Raw genomic sequence first — 15,961 nt, forward strand, 5'->3', positions numbered from 1 at the left:
AGTGCCATCAGATCAGCCCCATGGCCATCCTTTGCAAATATGGCCATGGGGCCATATCCTCCAGCCCCGCCCAGAAGAATCGCTGTTATTATACTTACCTTTCCTGCAGGGTGCTCGTCAGCAGCTGGCTGATGGAGTCCGCAGGTGTCGCGTCTTCTTCCCAGCATGAATTGGGCGGGACCTGACGTCACACACGCACGCCAGGCCCTGGTCAGTACAGAGCATTGCAGAGTCGGGAGGCCACAGAGCGGTGAGTGACCGTGGTCATATCGTGGTCTGGCGAAATAGAGAAAATCTGTATCGTTGCACAAATTCATATCGTGCATATCACCCACCTACCGTAAGTACAATGCTGTATAATATAAATATATATATATATATATATACACACCGTATTTTTTGCCCAATAAGACGCACTCCCCCCCCCCCCCCCCAAATAGGGAAAAATATGTCCGGCGCTTTGCTTGTTACGATACCTTGCTGCAGTGCTGGAATGGAAGGGCCGGCTGCACTGCGGGTGCTGGGAGGAAACGTTGGGCGCGCTGCAATTGTGTCTAGGCAGGGACCAGCCGCCGCTGGAGATGGCGTGATGCAGGGGCTGGTCGGCTCTGCGGGTTGTCTGTGCTGGGGTTGTTGCGATACCAAAATTTTGATTCAATTTCGATACCATAAAAAAATATTGCGATACCACGCAAAAAAAATAAAACCCCCAAAAAGCCGTGTGCATTCTGCATTTTAAAAAGGCGAATCGTGCAGTTTTATTTTTTCTGTTTTTATATTTTAATAGTTTGGACGTGGCGATATGTTTATTTGTTTATATATTTTATATGTAAAATTGGGAAAGGGGGTGATTTATACTTAATATTTTGGTGTTTTTTTTTACTTTTTATTTAATAACTATTAGCTTCCTTAGGGGCTAGAACCTGGGGTCTTTTAATCCCTTGTCCTATTCACCCTAATAGAGCTCTATTAGGGTGAATAGGACTTCCCACTCTCCCTGCTGCCCTGTGCATAGTACACACAGCAGCAGGGAGATTACCATGGCAGCCAGGGCTTTAGTAGCGTCCTGGCTGCCATGCTAACCGATCGCAGCCCCGGGATTACACTGCTGGGGCTCCGATCAGAAGCTGCCACTGCCACCAATTATTTTAATACTGGGGAAGGGGGGGATGCACTGCGCCACCAATGAGTTTAATACTGGGAGGGGGGGGGGGGCACTGCGCTACCAGGCGGGTGTCAGCAGCAGATCAGCGGCAGTTAACCTCTCAGGTGCCGGCTATGTAATTCTGCTGCCTGCACCTGCCTCCTCTATTAAAGGTTAAAGAGGACCTTTCATGGGTCCAAACATTGTAAACTATCAAGATATGTAGCGCAGCGCCCAGGGATCTCACTGAACTTACTATTATTCCTGGGCGCCGCTCTGTTCGCCCGCTGTGGCCCCCGGTATATTCTCCAGCTATATTCTCCTGCCCTTTTTCCTCAATGGGTGTTCCTTTGGGAGAAGGTGATTTTTTTTCTCCTTGGCTGTGACGCTCTGCGCTTTGATTGGACAGCGCTACAGCCAGGGAGAAGGAACGCCCATTGAGAAAAAGGGCAGTCTCCTCCCCATTGCTTCGATGCTAGCAATTAGCATACAGAGCTGGAGAATATACCGGGGGCCACAGAGGGCGAACAAAGCGGCGCCCAGGAATAATAGTAAGTGCAGTGAGATCCCTGGGCGCTGCGCTACATATCCTGATAGTTAGTTTACAATGTTTGGACCCATGAAAGATCCTCTACTATCATTGGTAGTGCAGTGCCCCCGCCCTCCTCCTCTCGTCTCTCTTCTTATTGGCAGGAGCAGCGGCTCAGGGGGGAGGGATGGAGTGACTCCTTCTCATCTGTGCTGCTGAGAGAACATAAGCACGCTGACAGCAGCGCGCTCATCTTCTGTGATGCTAGGCTGCGCAGTAGGGCAGCCTAGTATCGATAAATGTCAAATCCTGGTATTGTATCGATACCGGGACAAAAGTATCGATTGGGTATCAATATTTCAATACCCGCAACAACCCTAGTCTATGGTAAGGGCCGGCCGGCCGGCTGCAGCAAGTGCTGGGTGGTAGGGACAGGCCGGCCTGAATGCGATGCGCTGTTATGGAGGAGGACAATTGAATGGGAACGCAGGAGCAGGCAGACTTCCCTGTCACACATGCCTGCTCTGCCTTTCTGTCTTCACACGTGACTGCTCCTGGCTACGTGCACTGTGAAAGCTGTGCCCTGCCCTCCCTAAGGTACCCCTAATGACCCTAATTCTAATAAAATGACCCCACTCTTAATAAAGTGAATAGAGAAGAGCGAATTTCATATTTTGAAATTCGTTCACACTTCGTTTGGTGGTAAAAGCAGAACTGCATTATGGATTCCGTTTCCACGGACAATAACACAATTCTATGATAGAAATGCATAAAAGAATGCCTTTAGAGTCATTATGTTATTCATTCTGTCATAATGGAAACGGGACGGATCCGTTATGCAGCCCATAGACTTCTAAATTATTATTTTTTACTATTTTCACCCTCTAAAACCTAGGTGAGTCATGGGCAGGTGCGTCTTATAGGGTGAAAAATACGGCATATGCACACTGCATCTATTATACCTTGTACCTCACATATCAGTACACTGCTGTATATACTACATACCTGTGTCCACCATATCTATTATACCTCGTACCTAACATAGCTGTACACTGCTGTATATACTACATACCTGTGTCCACCATATCTATTATACCTTGTACCTCACATATCAGTACACTGCTGTATATACTACATACCTGTGTCCACCATATCTATTATACCTCGTACCTAACATAGCTGTACACACTGCATCTATTATACCTCGTACCTCACATATCAGTACACTGCTGTATATACTACATACCTGTGTCCACCATATCTATTATACCTTGTACCTCACATATCAGTACACTGCTGTATATACTACATACCTGTGTCCACCATATCTATTATACCTCGTACCTAACATAGCTGTACACACTGCATCTATTATACCTCGTACCTCACATATCAGTACACTGCTGTATATACTACATACCTGTGTCCACCGTATATATTATACCTCGTACCTCATATCTGTACACTGCTGTATATGTATTATATACCTGTGTCCACCTTATCTATTATACCTCGCACTTCACATATCAGTACACTGCTGTATATACTATATATCTGTACACACTGCATCTATTATACCTCAGACCTTACATATCAGTACACTGCTGTATATACTACATACCTGTGTCCACCATATCTATTATACCTTGTACCTCACATATCAGTACACTGCTGTATATACTACATACCTGTGTCCACCATATCTATTATACCTCGTACCTAACATAGCTGTACACACTGCATCTATTATACCTCATACCTCACATATCAGTACACTGCTGTATATACTACATACCTGTGTCCACCGTATCTATTATACCTCGTACCTCATATCTGTACACTGCTGTATATGTATTATATACCTGTGTCCACCTTATCTATTATACCTCGCACTTCACATATCAGTACACTGCTGTATATACTATATATCTGTACACACTGCATCTATTATACCTCAGACCTTACATATCAGTACACTGCTGTATATACTACATACCTGTGTCCACCATATCTATTATACCTTGTACCTCACATATCAGTACACTGCTGTATATACTACATACCTGTGTCCACCGTATCTATTATACCTCGTACCTAACATAGCTGTACACACTGCATCTATTATACCTCGTACCTCACATATCAGTACACTGCTGTATATACTACATACCTGTGTCCACCGTATCTATTATACCTCGTACCTCATATCTGTACACTGCTGTATATGTATTATATACCTGTGTCCACCTTATCTATTATACCTCGTACCTCACATATCAGTACACTGCTGTATATGTATTATATACCTGTGTCCACCTTATCTATTATACCTCGTACCTCACATATCAGTACACTGATGTATATGTATTATATACCTGTGTCCACCATATCTATTATACCTTGTACCTCACATATCAGTACACTGCTGTATATACTATATATCTGTACACACTGCATCTATTATACCTCAGACCTTACATATCAGTACACTGCTGTATATACTACATACCTGTGTCCACCATATCTTTTATACCTCGTACCTAACATAGCTGTACACACTACATCTATTATACCTCGTACCTCACATATCAGTACACTGCTGTATATACTACATACCTGTGTCCATCGTATCTATTATACCTCGTACCTCATATCTGTACACTGCTGTATATACTATATATACTGCATCTATTATACCTTGTACCTCACATATCAGTACACTGCTGTATATACTACATACCTATGTCCACCGTATCTATTATACCTCGTACCTCATATCTGTACACTGCTGTATATACTATATATCTATATATGCACCTCATATATTCTACCTCGTACCTCACATATCAGTACACTGCTGTATATACTACATACCTGTGTCCACCATATCTATTATACCTCGTACCTAACATAGCTGTACACACTGCATCTATTATACCTCGTACCTCACATATCAGTACACTGCTGTATATACTACATACCTGTGTCCACCGTATCTATTATACCTCGTACCTCATATCTGTACACTGCTGTATATGTATTATATACCTGTGTCCACCTTATCTATTATACCTCGTACCTCACATATCAGTACACTGATGTATATGTATTATATACCTGTGTCCACCATATCTATTATACCTTGTACCTCACATATCAGTACACTGCTGTATATACTACATACCTGTGTCCATCGTATCCATTATACCTCGTACCTCATATCTGTACACTGCTGTATATACTATATATACTGCATCTATTATACCTCGTACCTCACATATCAGTACACTGCTGTATATACTACATACCTATGTCCACCGTATCTATACCTCGTACCTCATATCTGTACACTGCTGTATATACTATATATCTATATATGCACACTGCATCTATTCTACCTCATACTTCACATATCAGTACACTGCTGTATATACTACATACCTTTGTCCACCGTATCTATTATACTTCGTACCTCACATATCAGTACACTGCTGTATATACTACATACCTGTGTCCACCTTATCTATTATACCTCGTACTTCACATATCAGTACACTGCTGTATATACTATATAGCTGTACACACTGCATCTATTATACCTCGTACCTTACATATCAGTACACTGCTGTATATACTACATACCTGTGTCTACCATATCTATTATACCTTGTACCTCACATAGCTGTACACACTGCATCTATTATACCTCGTACCTCACATATCAGTATACTGCTGTATATACTACATACCTGTGTCCACCTTATCTATTATACCTCGTACCTCACATATCTGTACACTGCTGTATATACTACATATCTATATATGCACACTGCATCTATTATACCTCATACCTCACATATCAGTACACTGCTGTATATACTATATAGCTGTACACACTGCATCTATTATACCTTGTACCTTACATATCAGTACACTGCTGTATACTCCTGTATATACTACATACCTGTGTCCATCTTATCTATTATACCTCGTACCTCACATATCTGTACACTGCTGTATATACTACATATCTATATATGCACACTGCATCTATTATACCTCATACCTCACATATCAGTACACTGCTGTATATACTATATAGCTGTACACACTGCATCTATTATACCTTGTACCTTACATATCAGTACACTTCTGTATATACTACATACCTTCTATTATACTTCGTACCTCACATATCAGTACACTGCTGTATATACACTACATATCTGTATCCACCATATCTATTATACCTTGTACTTCACATATCAGTATACTGCTGTATATACTACATATCTGTGTCCACCATATCTATTATACCTTGTACTTCACATATCAGTACACTGCGGTTTATACTACATACCTGTGTCCACCATATCTATTATACCTTGTACTTCACATTTTCCTTACGTCCTAACCAGCAGCACATGTGGGGTTTATCCGCCCCAGTGAAACTGGTAGGACAGACGGAATATTTAATGAAGTAAAGTAATCAAATAAATCCACGCCCCCATTACCTCACTATAAGAGGCCAAACCCTCATACATCAGTGTGTTTTTTTCTGTCCTTGGGACTGCAGGACAGACGGGGCAGCCATTTGGCTGCCATGCTCTTAGATTTCATGCTAACCTTGTGTTTCTCTTTCAGGGTTGCAGCTTATCTGATGGAAGCTGGTACTGCCGGCATTGTGGAGGCACGGAGCTCCTGTATTCAGCTTCCTGTTTGGCTTACACACATTGTGTTCCAGCGCCCTCTGGTGGTTTGTTGCTGAACAACAATGATTAAAGTTTGTTCAAACCTGGCGTCTAACGTCATTTTGGGCGCCAAATTTGAATATATAAAGCCTCCAGTCCTTCCAGGCTGTGCTGTTGCAGCCTTGGGTTGGTTACTGAGGCAGACTACTTTAGTCACCAGCTTTCCTGTGTGTGGTAGGTTTGCTGCTTCCTTGGTTAGCTAATGAATAGACATTGTTCATTCATTTTTAACTCTTTCTCTGCAGATAATGTCCTCTGCCGGTGATGGGGATCGGACTGGGCGCAAGTCATCATCCAAGCGCAAGCATTTGGCGTGTAGGGATTGTGACACCCCTCTAGCGGACTCCTATGAATTTAATAGGTGTCCCTCTTGCCGTCCTCCTCCTCTGCCTCCTGATACGGAGCCTACCATATGGGACGTAGTAGTCTGGGTAAAGGACTTTGTGGAGTCCTCAATGAACACCCTAAGGGATTCCGTTTCATCCAGAAGACCCAGTGTCCGATCTCCTCTGAGACCCACTCCTATGCAGGAGGAAGCCTACCATACCGTGGACGAAGTCCATTCCTCTGAGTCTAGCGGGGAGGAAGAAGAGGCTGGAAGGTACGCCTTTCCTGTAGAGAAGACCCAGAGGTTACTTAGATCCATCCGGTCGGGGGACCAGGATGTTGATCCCGGGGAAGCTTCAGAGTCCACCTCTAGGGGGCCAAGGGCCTTCAAAGTGGACGAGACTCTGTCTCGATTAATGAAGCTAGAATGGAAACATCCTGAGAAGGCATCGGTCATCTCAAAGCGCTTCAAGTCCATGTTCCCGATTGTGACTTCCCAATTTGACCAGTGGGGCACTGTGCCCAAAGTTGATTTGGCAATTGCAAAATTGTCTAAGAGGACTCTTGTCCCGGCTGATGACGGCTCCAACTTACAGGACCCGATGGACAGGCGGGTAGAATGCACCTTGAGAAGGTCTTACTCCACTGCTGCTGCTGCTGCATCTGTGGCCATATCCTCTACGGAGGTAGCTGTCTTCCTCCAAAGACGCCTCCGACAGGTGCAGTCGGATATCGACTCTGGCATATCCCGTGATGACATCCTGGCGCAGTTTAAGTCCATTCTACTTGCCGTGGAATTTCTGTGTGACTCTGGCCCACAACAGTTAAAATTAGCCTCTAAAGCTATGGCCCTCTCTTCAGCGGGTAGGAGGCCACTATGGCTAAAACCTTGGGTGGCAGATAATGCCTCCAAGTATAATTTATGCAGCCTCCCTTACGAGCCAGGAAGGATTTTTGGGACTGAACTGGACCGCATTATGGAGGGTCTTGCCGATAAAAAGGGCAAATGCCTTCCTCAAACCCCTAAGGGTAGGGGTAGGCAGGGTAGAGGGTCCAGATCCTTTCAGGGCCAATCCAGGCCTCAGCGAGGCCGTGGGTCCAGGAGGGGAGGATCATATCGTTCCGGTGGGAACAAAAACAATAAAGCCGACCAGTGACGGCCCTCCCCTTCCGTCAGATCCAGTCATAAATTTGACTCCTATTCTTTCAGACCTCCCAGTCGGAGGCCGTTTAACTTTTTTTCTAAATACCTGGACAGAGTTTGTTCCAGATCCCTGGGTCCTGAATATAATAAGGACAGGGTACAGGATAGAATTTTTATTTGTTCCCCCAGAAAAATTTTTTTGACAAGATTACTTCCACGCGAGAAGCAAACGGTGTTGGAGGAGTCTATACTGGAATACAGGCGGAAAGGGGCCTTGGAGGAGGTTCCTCCAGAAGAGATTGGATCCGGCGTCTATTCGCCAGTTTTCCTTGTTCCCAAAGCCACAGGAGGTTGGCGCATGATCATAGATCTCCGCTACTTCAACCGATTCATAAAGAAAAGGCGGTTCCGGATGGAAACCATCAAATCGGTAATCAGCATCCTGAGCCCAGGGGACCTGATGGTCACATTGGATCTAAGGGATGCCTATCTCCACATCCCTGTGTGCCAGGCCCACAGGAAGTATCTACGAGTGGCAGTGAGTCTCAGAGGGACGGTGAAACATTTTCAGTTTGCCGCGCTTCCCTTCGGCATCACAACCGCGCCCTACATCTTCACCAAAGTGGTGATAGCTGTAGTAGCTCCCCTCAGATTGAGAGGCCTGGAGATCATTCCATATCTGGACGATTGGCTTCTAAAAGCCCACTCGGTAGAGACGCTTCATCTTCATCTTCTGCAGGCTCAGTCCTTCCTCCAGCGCTTGGGCTGGATTATCAATTGGCAGAAGTCAGAGATTTCTCCCTCCACTACCAGGAGGTTTCTGGGGTTCATAATAGATTCTGCCAACATGACGCTCTACCTTTCTCCGGAAAGGAAGTTACGCATTTCCAAGACTGCAGATCAACTCATGGTTCCCCGCCGGGTAACTATCAGAGTATTGATGAGGATGTTAGGCCTAATGTCAGCAGCCGTGGATGCGGTTCCTTGGGCCTTGTGGCATATTCGCCCTCTTCAAGCGGAAGTTCTGAGTCTATGGGATCGAACTCCCAGAGGGCTAGAGACAAAGTGCTCCCTGTCATCTCAAGCTCGCCGCTCACTGAAGTGGTGGAAACAGGTCAAAGATGAGAGGTCCTTGATCCAACCTTGTTGGATCCTGTTGACGACAGATGCATCCCTTCTAGGCTGGGGTGCCCATCTAGAGGAACTTCAAGTTCAAAAATCCTGGAGCCCTCAAGAGCGTTTGATGTCATCCAATCTGAGAGAACTCAGAGCAATCCGGATGGCTCTCTTTCATTTTTTCCCCCTTATCAGAAACAAGGCTGTAAGGGTTCGCTCAGACAATTCTACTGCGGTATCTTACATCAACAAACAGGGAGGCACCAGGTCTCAGAGTCTACTCTCAGAAGTAGGTCTAATTCTGTCTTGGGCAGAGCAGAATCTTTCCCACCTTTCAGCAGTCCACATTCGGGGGTCCCTGAATGTGGTTGCGGACCAGCTCAGCAGAGGAGTCCCAGCTCTGGGAGAAATGTCTCTGAATCAGGAGATCTTTCATCAGATCACTCTCAGGTGGGGTCGCCCGGACATAGATCTCATGGCGACAAGATTCAATGCCAAAGTGGAAACGTTCTGTTCCCTGTATCGGGAGGACAATCCCTTGGCAGTAGATGCTCTGTCAATTCCATGGGAGTTCAGGCTGGCCTACATCTTTCCTCCCATCGCCATGATACCCAGGGTATTGATGAAGATTCGGCAGGACCAAGCCTCAGTAATAGCCGTGATTCCATTCTGGCCCAGGAGGTCTTGGTTTACCCTGCTCATGCAGATGAGCCGAGGGCAATATTGGAAGCTTCCCCCAATGCAGAACCTGGTGTCCCGGGGCACTCAGCTCTGCCTGGATCCATCCAGACTCAATCTGACAGCCTGAGATTGATGAGTCCCTTCTAGAGCCTGAAGGGCTATCAGCAGCGGTCTTAAGAACGATGTCTCATTCCAGAGCTCCTGCGACTGTCAAGGCCTACGCCAGGGTAAAGCGCATTTTTCTTCTATGGTGTGCATCTCATCAAGTACCATCTCAGGATCCTCCAGTATCAGCTATTCTACAGTTCATGCAGGATGGACTAGATAAGGGCCTCAGCCCTTCTACACTCAAGGTACAGATCTCTGCTCTGTCAGCCGCCTTTGGCAGATCTTTACATCAAGACCCTCTGATTAAGAGGTTCCTTAAAGGAGCCGTACGTCTTAAGCCTAGCATTTCAAGACCTATACCGCAGTGGGATCTCTCAGTGGTGCTTAAAGGGTTGAGTGGTCCTCCCTTTGAACCCTTGGAAGAAGTGGACTTTAAGTTTTTATCCTGGAAGGTAACCTTTTTGTTGGCCTTAACTTCGGCCAAACGCATTTCAGAGCTTCAGGCTTTTTCGGCGTATGAGCCATACACTTTATTTTTACCGGACAGAGTCCTTTTACGTTTTTTACCCACCTTTTTGCCTAAGGTGCCCTCTGTGCACAACATTAATCAAGTTGTGTCTTTGCCTGTGTTATGTTCCGCTTCTTCCTCTGCAGAAGAAACTTCCCTCCATACTCTGGATGTGGCCAGATGTTTGAGAATCTACATTGAGAGATCCCGGGAGTTCAGAAGGTCAGAGAATCTTCTTATCCTGTTCTTTGGCAGGAATAAAGGGAAGAAGGCCTCTAAGCCTACTCTAAGTAGATGGATCAGAGAGGCCATCAGAGAATCTTTCGCTTCCCAGAATAGACCTCCTCCTGCCTTTGTTACTGCTCACTCCACCCGAGCAGTCTCTACTAGTTGGGCCGAAAGGTCTCTTATTCCACTGGAACAGATCTGTTCCGCGGCCTCCTGGAGCTCACATTCTACCTTTGTGAGCCATTATAGACTCAACCTCAGGGGATCAGAAGACACTGCCTTTGGGCGGTCTGTTTTGAATTCCATTCAGCATTGAAGTCCCTACCCTTTAGGCTAACTTCTTGCTAAGTCCCCACATGTGCTGCTGGTTAGGACGTAAGGGAAGCGTTAATTTCTTAACGCTAATTTGTTTTCCCTTAGTCCTAACAGCAGCACACAAATATCCCTCCCTTTGTTTTTTGAGAGTTTCTTGTTATGACACACTGATGTATGGGGGGTTTGGCCTCTTATAGTGAGGTAATGGGGGCGTGGATTTATTTGATTACTTTACTTCATTAAATATTCCGTCTGTCCTACCAGTTTCACTGGGGCGGATAAACCCCACATGTGCTGCTGTTAGGACTAAGGGAAAACAAATTATTGTTAAGAAATTAACGCATCAGTACACTGCTGTATATACTACATACCTGTGTCCACCTTATCTATTATACCTTGTACCTCACATATCAGTACACTGCTGTATATACTACATACCTGTGTCCACCATATTTATTATACCTTGTACCTCACATATCAGTACACTGCTGTATATACTACATACCTATTATACCTCGTACCTCATATATCAGTACACTGCTGTATATACTACATACCTGTGTCCACCATATCTATTATACCTCGTACCTCATATATCAGTATACTGCTGTATACACTACATACCTGTGTCCACCACATCTATTATACCTTGTACCTTACATATCAGTACACTGCTGTATATACTACATGCCTGTGTCCACCATATCTATTATACCTCGTACCTAACATAGCTGTACACTGCTGTATATACTACATACCTGTGTCCACCTTATCTATTATACCTTGTACCTCACATATCAGTACACTGCTGTATATACTACATACCTGTGTCCACCATATCTATTATACCTCGTACCTCATATATCAGTACACTGCTGTATATACTACATACCTGTGTCCACCATATCTATTATACCTCGTACCTCATATATCAGTATACTGCTGTATACACTACATACCTGTGTCCACCATATCTATTATACCTTGTACCTTACATATCAGTACACTGCTGTATATACTACATACCTGTGTCCACCATATCTATATATGATATATCTGTACACAGTGCATTATAACTCATACCTTACATATATAGTATATAGCGCAGTGTACTGATATCTGTACACACTGCATCTATTCTACCTTGTACCTCACATTTCAGAACTCTCTATTAAACTGCATATCTCGCATATGGGTCCACTGCATCTATTATACCGTAGGGCACATGGAGAGAAAAGAATAGGATTTCCTTGCCCCCACTCCATTCTAGCCTGTTTTACCAACTCCGCCTTTTACCCATTCTCTAGTCTGAACAGTATCATTAGGGTAAAGGCTAAATCCCATGAACGGGAAGGACCTTCTGACGTCACTGTGGCACGTGACACAGTGAAATCACGTGCCCGCCGAGCGGACGCATCCTCATTCAGAGAGATGGCGTCTTAAGTGAGCGGAGAGCAGCGCTCCTCATTGGAGGTATTTAACATGTATAATATTGGGTTTTTGTAATGTAACAACTGAAGGGGTGAACATGGAAGGAAAAGTGTGGAGGGTTAGTAGACATTGCGGCATAATTTGTGTGTGGGGGGGTGGGTGGCTAGACATGGCGGCAAAATGTGGTGGTGTGGTGGGGGGGTGAGCGATGAGTTTGGGGGTGAAGCGTGGGTTGTGGGGGGGGGGGTGAAGCGTGGGTTGTGGGGGGGGGGGGGTGAAGCGTGGGTTGTGGGGGGGGGGGGGGTGAAGCGTGGGTTGTGGGGGGGGGGGGTGAAGCGTGGGTTGTGGGGGGGGGGTGAAGCGTGGGTTGGGTGGGGGGGGTGAAGAGTGGGTTGGGGGGGGGTGAAGCGTGGGTTGTGGGGGGGGTGAAGCGTGGGTTGTGGGGGGGGGTGAAGCGTGGGTTGTGGGGGGGGGGTGAAGCGTGGGTTGTGGGGGGGGGGTGAAGCGTGGGTTGTGGGGGGGGGTGAAGCGTGGGTTGTGGGGGGGGGTGAAGCGTGGGTTGTGGGGGGGGGGTGAAGCGTGGGTTGTGGGGGGTGGGGGGTGAAGCGTGGGTTGTGGGGGGGGGGTGAAGCGTGGGTTGTGGGGGGGGGTGAAGCGTGGGTTGGGGGGGGGGGTGAAGCGTGGGTTGTGGGGGGGGGGGTGAAGCGTGGGTTGTGGGTTGGGGGGGTGAAGCGTGGGTTGTGGGGGGGGTGAAGCGTGGGTTGTGGGGGGGGGGGGGGTGAAGCGTGGGTTGTGGGGGGGGGGGGGGGTGAAGCGTGGGTTGTGGGGGGGTGAAGCGTGGGTTGTGGGGGGGGGGGGTGAAGCGTGGGTTGTGGGGGGGGGGTGAAGCGTGGGTTGTGGGGGGGGGGTGAAGCGTGGGTTGTGGGGGGGGGGTGAAGCGTGGGTTGTGGGGGGGGGGGGTGAAGCGTGGGTTGTGGGGGGGGGGGTGAAGCGTGGGTTGTGGGGGGGGGGTGAAGCGTGGGTTGTGGGGGGGGGTGAAGCGTGGGTTGTGGGGGGGGGTGAAGCGTGGGTTGTGGGGGGGGGGTGAAGCGTGGGTTGTGGGGGGGGGTGAAGCGTGGGTTGTGGGTTGGGGGGGTGAAGCGTGGGTTGTGGGGGGGGGTGAAGCGTGGGTTGTGGGGGGGTGAAGCGTGGGTTGTGGGGGGGGGGGTGAAGCGTGGGTTGTGGGGGGGGGTGAAGCGTGGGTTGTGGGGGGTGAAGCGTGGGTTGTGTGGGGGGGGGTGAAGCGTGGGTTGTGTGGGGGGGGGTGAAGCGTGGGTTGTGTGGGGGGGGGTGAAGCGTGGGTTGTGGGGGGGGTGTGAACCATGGGGTGGGTGTTGGGGGGGGGGGGGTGAACCGTGGGGTGGGGGGGTGAACTGTGGGGGGGTGGTGAACCGTGGGGGGGTGGTGAACCGTGGGGTGTGTGTGTGGGGGGGTGGTGAACCGTGGGGTGTGTGTGTGTGGAGGGGGGGTGAACCGTGGGGGGGTGAACCGTGGGGGGGTGAACCGTGGGGTGTGGGGGGGGAACTGTGGGGGGGTGGTGAACTGTGGGGGGGGTGGTGAACCGTGGGGTGTGTGTGGGGGGTTGGTGAACCGTGGGGGGGGTGAACCGTGGGGTGTGTGTGTGGGGGGGGGGTGAACCGTGGGGTGTGGGGGGGGGGTGAACCGTGGGGTGTGGGGGGGGGGGGGGTGAACCGTGGGGTGTGTGTGTGTGTGGGGGGGGGGGACCATGGGGTGTGTGTGTGGGGGGGGGGGACCATGGGGTGTGTGTGTGGGGGGGGGGGACCATGGGGTGTGTGTGTGTGTGGGGGGGGGGACCATGGGGTGTGTGTGTGTGGGGGGGACCATGGGGTGTGTGTGTGTGGGGGGGACCATGGGGTGTGTGTGTGTGGGGGGGGGACCATGGGGTGTGTGTGTGTGTGTGTGTGGGGGGGGGGACCATGGGGTGTGTGTGTGTGTGTGTGTGTGTGTGTGTGGGGGGACCATGGGGTGTGTGTGTGTGGGGACCATGGGGTGTGTGTGTGTGGGGACCATGGGGTGTGTGTGTGTGTGTGTGTGTGTGGACCATGGTGTGTGTGTGTGTGTGTGTGGTGGGTGGACCATGGGGTGTGTGTGTGGGGACCATGGGGTGGGTGTGTGTGTGTGTGTGTGTGGGGACCATGGGGTGGGTGTGTGTGTGTGTGGGGACCATGGGTGTGTGTGTGTGTGTGGGGACCGTGGGGTGTGTGTGTGTGTGTGTGTGTGTGTGTGGGGACCATGGGGTGTGTGTGTGTGTGTGTGGGGGACCATGGGGTGGGTGTGTGTGTGTGTGGGGACCATGGGGTGGGTGTGTGTGTGTGTGTGTGGGGACCATGGGGTGGGTGGTGTGTGTGTGTGTGTGTGTGTGTGTGTGTGTGTGGGGACCATGGGGTGGGTGTGTGTGTGTGTGTGTGGGGACCATGGGGTGGGTGTGTGTGTGTGTGTGTGTGGACCATGGGGTGGGTGTGTGTGTGTGTGTGTGTGTGGGGACCATGGGGTGGGTGTGTGTGTGTGTGTGTGTGGGGACCATGGGGTGTGTGTGTGTGTGTGGGTGTGTGTGGGGACCATGGGGGTGTGTGTGTGTGTGTGGGGACCATGGGGTGTGTGTGTGTGTGGGGACCATGGGGTGTGTGTGGGGACCATGGGGTGTGTGTGGGTGTGTGGGGACCAATGGGGTGTGTGTGGGGACCATGGGGTGTGTGTGTGTGTGTGTGGGGACCATGGGGTGTGTGTGTGTGTGTGTGGGGACCATGGGGGGTGTGTGTGTGTGTGTGGGGACCATGGGGGGTGTGTGTGTGTGTGTGGGGACCATGGGGTGTGTGTGTGTGTGTGGGGACCATGGGGGTGTGTGTGTGTGTGTGTGTGTGTGTGTGGGGACCATGGGGTGTGTGTGTGTGTGTGGGGACCATGGGGTGTGTGTGTGTGTGTGTGTGTGTGTGTGTGGGGACCATGGGGTGTGTGTGTGTGTGTGGGGTCCATGGGGTGTGTGTGGGGACCATGGGGTGTGTGTGTGTGGGGACCATGGGGTGTGTGTGTGTGTGTGTGTGGGGACCATGGGGTGTGTGTGTGTGTGTGGGGACCATGGGGTGTGTGTGTGTGGGGACCATGGGGTGTGTGTGTGGGGACCATGGGGTGTGTGTGTGGGGACCATTGGGTGTGTGTGTGGGGACCATGGGGTGTGTGTGTGTGTGTGTGTGTGTGTGTGGACCATGGGGTGTGTGTGTGTGTGTGTGTGTGGACCATGGGGTGTGTGTGTGTGTGTGTGTGTGTGGACCATGGGGTGTGTGTGTGTGTGTGTGTGTGTGGGGACCATGGGGTGTGTGTGTGTGTGGGGACCATGGGGTGTGTGTGTGGGGGGGGGGGGGGACCATGGGGTGTGTGTGTGTGGGGGGGGGGACCATGGGGTGTGTGTGGGGGGGGACCATGGTGTGTGTGGGGGGGGGACCATGGTGTGTGTGGGGGGGGGGGGACCATGGTGTGTGTGTGTGGGGGGGGGGGGACCATGGTGTGTGTGTGTGGGGGGGGGGGACCATGGTGTGTGTGTGGGGGGGGACCATGGGGTGTGTGTGGGGGGGGGGGACCATGGGGTGTGTGTGGGGTGTGTGTGTGGGGGGGGGACCATGGG

Source organism: Bufo gargarizans, chromosome 1 (assembly GCF_014858855.1).
Source record: "Bufo gargarizans isolate SCDJY-AF-19 chromosome 1, ASM1485885v1, whole genome shotgun sequence".
NCBI classification, from domain to species: Eukaryota; Metazoa; Chordata; class Amphibia; order Anura; family Bufonidae; genus Bufo; species Bufo gargarizans.